Source organism: Mauremys mutica, chromosome 9 (assembly GCF_020497125.1).
Source record: "Mauremys mutica isolate MM-2020 ecotype Southern chromosome 9, ASM2049712v1, whole genome shotgun sequence".
Taxonomy (NCBI): Eukaryota; Metazoa; Chordata; order Testudines; family Geoemydidae; genus Mauremys; species Mauremys mutica.
The window spans coordinates 39,006,376-39,014,782 of NC_059080.1; the positions used below are offsets into that span (position 1 = coordinate 39,006,376).

Genomic DNA, 8,407 nt, shown 5'->3' on the forward strand with positions numbered 1-8,407 from the left:
TGCCACAGGCATAGCATCGGTATCCCACTTGGGGCAGCCCCCTATTTTTCAGGCTGCTGGGATTTATCCCCCGAGTCTTTCTCCCCCAGTCCTCCAGTCTCCCCGGGACTGCCGGCTGCTCTCCCGCCTCCTTCCTCCCCTCCATTGTCCGGCCTGGCGCTAGGGCAAAAGGGGCCTCGGCGCAGAGACTGGTCTCTGATTCTGGCGCCCCCTTTCCTCAGTGGTCCAAGAAAGTTCTTGGTCTGCTAAGTGTCTCTCTACGAGAGCAACTAGTTCATCATAAGAGGAGGGATCATTTTGGCAGACCCACCCTCGTATGTCTGGCGGCAACCCCCTCATGTACCTGTCCAATACCAGGATTTCCACTACCTTCTCCGGCCCATGGGTCTCGGGGTGGAGCCACTTCCGGGCGAGGTGTATCAAGTCAAATAGCTGGGACCTTGGTGCTTTGTCATCCCGGTATTTCCACTCATGGAAGCGCTGGGCCCTTATGGCCGGCGTCACGCCTGTCCTCGCCAGGATTTCCGCCTTCAGCTGGGGGGTAATCCATAGCTGCTTCTGTGGTCAAGTCAAAGTAGGCCTTCTGGGCCTCCCCACACAGGAATGGGGCCAGGAAGCCTGCCCACTGGTCTTGGGGCCAGGCCTCCCGCAGGGCCGTCCTCTCGAATGCAAGGAAATGTGCCTCTATATCGTCGTCTGTTGTCATCTTCTGTAAATAGTTGCTCGCCCGTAGCAGCCGGGTCCCCTGGGCCTCGTGCATCAGCGTGGCCAGGGCTTTCAAATGATTCACTACTTCATTCAGGGTGGCTCGATCTTGGGCCGCCTGGTTCATCAGCAGCTGGTTTGTCTCCTGTTGGACATGTACTGACTCTTGCTGGGCCGCCACCTGTACTCTGGTAGCCTCTTGCTGGGCCGCAGTGGCCTGTAACAATGCCTTCACTACGTCTTCCATTTTTTTGTGTGTGTGATTTACCTTGCCCTGAGGTGGCTTGCCACAGAGCCTCACTCACTATCACATCCCACTTCTGACACCACGTGTGGCAAAGTACCTGCTTCTCAGCTGGCTCAGTCCCTTTTTGCCTTGGAGACACAGGCTTGGGCAAAGCAAAGTCCTTCCCGGTCATGCAAGGTCTGGCTGATCCTCCTCTCGGTCAGTACCTTGCTGTTTTTCTCCCCTTCTGGGGACAGAGTGCAGTCTTCCTTGCTGGAAGAGGGCAGAGTCTTGCTGCACCTACTCGCTGGTAGCTTCTCCCCCTCCCATTTCCCTGCCAGGGAGGGTTTAAAAAGGTTGCCAGCAATTGGGGCCAGCTGAACCTAATTAGTTCCCTGGTAACCCCTGTTCCAGCTGAACCTAATTTCTCATGGCTATCTCTCCTCAATGGATAGGGAGAGGCCTTTTAACCCCCCTGGGACTAATTCCTACCCCTCCCTTTGTAGCCATTTGGCCTGGGTTTGCCACAGGCCCTATATACCCCACATCCTCATGCGCCTATCTGATTGGGGATTCCATACTGAGAAGGTTGGACAGGCCTGTGACCAGGGCCGATCCGGAGAACAGAAGGGTGTGCTGTCTACCGGGCGCTAAAATACGGGATGTGGACCTGAGGTTGAAAAGGATCCTAAGAGGAGCAGGTAAGAACCCCTTGGTTGTAGGTACAAGTGCTGGCAAGCCACGCTGTCTCTGCATTGAACCATTCAATAGAACAGTACAGCATGCACATTCTGTTATGCTAGCTTTAGTCACTCAGGACAATGGCCCGGTGAGGCCGGTGAGGAGAGCCAGCCTTAACCAATCAGAATGAAGTAAACAGGTGTATCAATCATGTAGTAATGAATAACCTGTGTGTATACGAGATGAATAAAAGAAGCGGTCCGGGACTATCCTAGGACGCCTCACTGCAACACCGTCTCTGTTTCCCGTTACTACATCTGGTGACCCCGACGTGATCCAGACGCAAGACCCCCGACTCATCGGCTGGCTTAGCCTTGGTGCATCACAGCGCAACGCGCTCCCTCGTGAGTATGGGGGGGGACTTATCCATTGAGCAAAAGATCACGCAAAAGAGTTATTGAAACTTATCAAACAGGACGGGTGTACTGCAGTATCGTTACGGCACTTGGAGGAATTGCTCCGAGTGATTGAGTATAAGTGCCCATGGTACTCGAACCGAGGCTCCCTAGATCACTCCGATTGGATAAAGATCGGAGAGGCGTTGTTTAGGGAACCTCGAGCCGAGATCCAACATATTCTGTTGTGGCAGCACTGTTCAGCTGCGGTGGGGAGATTACGAAAAGAGGCGTCCCCCTCCGCACCTCCCTTGCTCTCGGTGGAGGCACCTCCCACCTATCCCCGAGTGCTCCCACCAGCCCCTTTGTTAGCACCAAAAACTTCTACACCAGTGGTGGACACCCTGGGGCAGAAGTCCCTTCATCAGGGCGCTGTCTGTGCCGCCCTTGCGGCGGCGCGGGCAAGCGGGCAGGACCCCTTATTGGAAGAATGGGAGGGAGAAATCCCTTTGGTGTTTCCTCTGTCTTATGACCCTCCCAATGAGGCAGGTGAAGTGGTAGCTCGACACTCCACCATCCCGTACTCTATTCTTCGGGAGCTTAACAAAGCTGTACGTGAGTCAGGGCTGCGTTCCACTTATGTGCAGGGTATGATAGAAGGGATCGCCAGTGGTTATACCATGATCCCGGAGGATTGGAAACATCTATTTCGTATGATCCTTTCCCCTGCACAGTACGTGGTATGGGATAATGAGTTTAGGTTGGCAGGCCTAGCACTCGGTAACGCGCAGAATACTGCTGAGCAAATATATGGGACGGGAGCTTTTGCCACCATAGAACAACAATCTATATTGCCCATGGAATCTTTTCACCGCACGGCAATGTGTATTCAAAGAGCCTTTCGGCGCGTTCCGGCCTCTGGCAAGCCCCTTCGATCATTCACAAATGTTAAACAACAAGCTACGGAACCTTATCATCATTTCGTTGATCGCCTCAAGGAGGCTGTTCAACGCCAAATTGACAATCCAGATGCTCAGACGGAACTCCTTTTATGCTTAGCGTATGAGCAGTCCAATGCTGACTGTCGGAAAATTCTCCAAACTATCATCCACCGCCCTAATTATACACTCGCTGATATGTTACAAGCATGTGCCGAAGTGGGCACTCAGACCCACGCTATGGCACTGTTGGCGGGAGCAATCCGTCAAGGTAACAAACCTACAGGTAACTGCTTTAACTGCCAGCGACCTGGACACTTCAAAAAGGAGTGCCGGGCCCCAGGAGGTGGCGCTCATAAGGGCGGAACTAACACCACCGGGGGCCGTCCTTCTAAAAAGTGCCCAAAATGTAATAAAGGATATCATTGGGCTAATCAATGTCGCTCCTCAACCCCAGATAATTCGGGAAACTTTCGACCGGGCCCCCCTTCAGCCCCGGTTTAAAGGAGGGAGCCTTGCCTGCCATGGCCGCTCGACCAGCCACTAAAGGCAGTGCTGGTTTGGATCTTATTAATGCAGTAGATATGCAATCCCCTCTTCCTGGTGACGTACTCCTCATGCCTACGCAGCTTTCGGGTCCGCTTCCCCCGGACACATTTGGGTTAATTTTGCCTTGTTCTTCTGCCAGTAGTCAGTCTATTATGATTGTGCCCGGAGTTATCGATTCTGATTACACCGGTATTATTTATGTTCAAATTTGGAGTCATCTTCCCCTCCAACTAAAGGCGGGAGATTCATGGGCTCAACTGCTAATCTTACCTTACACAACGCCGGCCGGACCCAGCCAAGCAAGTCGTGCTGGCGGATTTGGTTCTACTCGCGTTAATCTGGAGCAAGGTCCCCTTTTTCATCCACAGATTGCTGCAGTATTACAACACATCCGAACCCACAAACCGACCCGTAAGTATATCATCAACGGTAAGGAGCTCTATGGGTTGCTAGACACTGGAGCGGATGTTTCAGTAGTTGCACAAAAGCATTGGGACCCTTCCTGGCCTTCCGAAGTTTCCCCCTCTGTTTGGGGAGTGGGAGGCCCGCAATCTTCCCGACAAAGCACCAATTGGCTCTCAGTATGGGATAGTGAAGAGGGGCGAGAGGTTGCAAAAATTCGTCCGTGCATTTTGCCAATTGATCTTAATCTCTGGGGGCGAGACCTATTGTCTCAGCTGGGAGCCTCCCTAGTGGTGCCATGACACGTCAATGCTCTTCACACACTGCCCTCCCACTGGAATGGAAAACCCACGTCCCAGTGTGGGTTGCGCAATGGCCACTCCCTCAGGAAAAATTAATAGCCCTTAAGGAATTAGTTCAGGAACAATTAACCGAGGAACATATTGAGCCTACTACTAGCCCATATAATACTCCGATCTTTGTTATTAAGAAAAAATCTGGACGCTGGCGATTATTACATGATCTCCGAGCTATAAACAAAATTATGGAACCTATGGGAGCCCTTCAATGTGGGACCCCGAATCCGAATGTTATACCACATGATTATCAGTTAGCAGTAATCGATCTTAAGGATTGTTTTTTCTCTATTCCTCTCCTCCCCCGTGATCAAAAGTACTTTGCCTTTACTATCCCTGTTTTGAATAATAGTCAGCCAACAGAACGCTACCATTGGAAGGTTCTTCCCCAGGGTATGCTAAACAGCCCCACCCTCTGTCAATATTACGTAAATCAGTCTCTCTTACCTTTTCGCAAACGGTACCCTATGCTTAAGGTTTACCATTATATGGATGATATCCTCATAGCAGGACCAGAACTCCCTCCCTCGTGGAAAACTGACCTGCAAAATATGCTCCAGGAATACGGCCTTCAGATAGCCCCAGAAAAGGTACAATGTATAGAGCCCTTCCTTTATCTGGGACATAAAATGATGGCCGCTTATTCCATTCCGATTATCCCGCAAATTGCCTTGAAAACCAACATTAATTACGTCACCCTTCAGCAAGTCCTCGGCATAATTAATTGGGTACGTCCCTATTATCGCCTTGATACCAACATGTTAAGTCCTCTATTTGAAGCTCTTCGGCAGGGGCGTCACCCCTCCGATATCATTTCTCTCACAAAAACACAACTAGATGCCATTGCACAGGTGAATCAATCTCTCGCAAAGGTTTGGGTGGATCGTGCCGTGGATAACGAGCCTCCACGTCTTGCTTGTCTTCAAGGGGTGACCCAACCTTGTGCCGCCCTCTTTCAAGCACCCGAGGCTGGGACGGTACGAATCCTTGAATGGCTTTATCTCGCCCACACCCCAGCAAATACCCTTACTCCCCTTCCCTCCATGCTTGCTTCCCTAATTACAAAAGGGCGCCAACGTGCATTAGTGCTTTTTGCTATTGATCCAGCAGAAATAGTTCTTCCAATTCCCCTGCATTTATGGCAAACCCTTTGTGAAACAACTCCTGAGGTTCAATGTGCGTGTGCGGGTTATACAGGAACCTTTACCTTTCATACCTTAAAGGACCCCCGCTTTGGCATGACGCAGCGATTACCCCTTAACTTTTGCTATTTGCTCTCACCAACCCCACTGCCAGATGTGCTTACAGTATTTACGGACGGAAGTCCACACCGTGGGGTTCTCTCTTGGCGTGACCCATCTACTACCCACTGGTGTTCTCTGTTTACCCTACCCCAAAGCTCCGCCCAGCGTGCTGAGCTGGCTGCAGTAATTTTAGCCTTTAATCGTTTTTCTATGCAACCGTTTAATATTATCACCGACAGTTTATATGTAGCCAATGTTGTTTCAAATATTAGTGGTAGCTATGTATCACCAGCGCTAGATAAAAATTTGCTAGCTTTGTTTTTAGCATTGCAACATCTCATTCATTCCCGTACCGATCAGTTTTTTATTGCTCATATTCGAAGCCACCAACCTTTCCCTGGCATGTTGACAGAAGGCAATGCCCAGGCGGATGCCCAACTCAGGGCGTTCCCTTGTACCCCTATAGAAAGTCATGCCCTACACCATCAAAATGCCAAGGCATTGGCTAAACAATTTCAGATCCCTCTCTCTGATGCTCGAGGTATTGTTCAACAATGCCCTCAATGTACCCTTAACCCACAGGGTCCTCCCATAGGGGTAAATCCCCGTGGTCTCGGAGCCAATCAACTTTGGCAGATGGATGTCACCCTTTTTCCCCCTTTCTCCCCTTGGAAATACCTGCACGTTGTCATCGACACGTTTTCTGGCTACACTTGGGTAACTGCCCAAAAAGGGGAGGCTACCAAACATGTTTGTAATCACTTGATTCGCAGTTTTGCGGTAATGGGCAGCCCCGCTGAGTTAAAAACCGACAATGGTCCTGCTTACTGTTCCTCCGCCATGGCCGCATTTTGTGCCCGGTGGGGCATTCTCCACAAATTCGGCATTCCTTATAATTCCCGGGGTCAGGCCATTGTTGAGCGGGCTAACCGTACCCTGAAGGAGGCCCTTATTAAACAAAAACAAAAAGGAGGAGTGCCCCTGTCCTTGCCAGATAAGGAAGAATGGCTGGCTCGTGTCTTGTTTACTCTGAATCATTTGAATTTAACTTTGTTTAATAATCAGTTTTTATCTAGAGCCCAGCGCCATTATAGACAGACCGAGCCCCTTCCGGCGCCGAAGGTGATATATCGCAAGTTGCCAGGACCAGAGTGGAGCCTGCCTGTGCCACTCATCACCTGGGGCCGGGGCTACGCAGCAGTGTCAACTGAAACCGGCCCTGTGTGGGTTCCCGCTCACTTTGTGAAGCCGTGGAGAGATGGCCTGGCATCAGGGGCTAAAGAATCCCATTCCGGATTTCAGTCTAACCCTGACGGATAGGGCAGACAAGATTGACAAGGCCCGAAAGCGTGGCACACCTAACACTGCCATAACTTGGGGGCAGGTCAAAGCTTTATCACGGCAGGCTGAACATGTATTAGAGCAAACTAAGGCGGATAAGACTACAGAAAATTATTTTCTTGCGCTAATAGCCAGCTTAAATGCTAATTCTCTTTGCTGGGTTATGTATATTTGGGTGACCGTTCTGTGTTTGCCGCAAGGTGTTGCAACCCCTCTCCCTTCCACCAATGTGTGGGAGACATTTATTCACACCTTGAATCAGACATCCTTTTGCCTCTCCCAGCAAGTTACGGTGGGAGAGATTTTAGGTACTTGTCTGATTCCTGTATGCCATAATCCTAATGATGTTGAAAATGCTACTTGGTTTTATTCTAATCTGGAGCCCAATTCCACCATTCATGGTTTGGGTTATGCTGGCTATCATAATTGGGGACCTCAAACACCTCGTAGACCTAGGAATGCGCTTGCCCTTCGAACCCCCTATGCTGCCACACATAACATAACCTGTGCCCACATGACTAACTGTACTATGAGTAATTGTAAGCATTTTCCTGCTCCAGCTATGAATTGTTCTGCTGTAACAAATATTTCTTATATATATAAGCATGTACAGCTGCCGGATGGGTGGTTTTGGACATGCTCAGGATATACTTTCAATTATATGCCCGCCAATCTTAGTGATGGCACTTGTTGTTGCCTAAGCTGACTTGCGCTCATATTACCAACCAAAAGGCAACTGTTAAATACTTCACGAGTTAGTCGCAGCCTTCCTTTGGATGCTTCCTGTGATAGCCATGTACATTTACTTTCTAAAACCGAGACTGTTGCTTTGGCTGTTTCTCTTGTCGGGGTCCCCGGTTTGGCCTCAGGAAATAGTATGCGAATCAATGGTTTAGCTTGTGCAGCCACTAAGGCTTTGAATGCAACATCTACCGCTATAGCCCTTCTTAATGATGAGCAGGAAGACATCCGCCATGGGGTATTGCAAAATCGAGCGGCTATAGATTATTTACTTATGCTGCATCATTATGGATGTGAAAAGGTTAATGATATGTGTTGCTTTAATATTTCTGATCATCATCATTCAGTTGAAAATCAACTCAAGATAATTAAAAATTTAACAGATCAAATCAGATACAATCCAGACCCCTTCTCGGGATGGTGGGATTGGCTCTCCTCATGGCTTCCTAACACTGGGTGGTTGCATCAGCTTGTCACCTTTGGAGGACTCACTGTATTCTTATTTGTGCTATTTTGCTGCGGCATTCAGTGTGTCCCCTCATTTGTTTCTCTCTTCATTAAGGGCTGTCCGTGGACCAACCCAGGGCCCCCTCGTAAGTATTAGTCATGTTAACAAAACAAAAAAGGGTGAGATGTAGGTACAAGTGCTGGCAAGCCACGCTGTCTCTGCATTGAACCATTCAATAGAACAGTACAGCATGCACATTCTGTTATGCTAGCTTTAGTCACTCAGGACAATGGCCCGGTGAGGCCGGTGAGGAGAGCCAGCCTTAACCAATCAGAATGAAGTAAACAGGTGTATCAATCATGTAGTAATGAATAACCTGTG

At 49.6% G+C, this 8,407-nt stretch overlaps 1 long non-coding RNA gene across 1 annotated transcript; it reads left to right on the forward strand.

The window, feature by feature from the left end:
• The first annotated feature begins 2,002 nt into the window (after positions 1-2,002).
• On the forward strand, positions 2,003-6,725 carry LOC123377886. Its single transcript, XR_006582375.1, has 3 exons — positions 2,003-2,016; positions 3,863-3,905; positions 6,562-6,725. It is a non-coding gene; the product is annotated as an uncharacterized LOC123377886 (long non-coding RNA).
• Positions 6,726-8,407: the final 1,682 nt, after the last annotated feature.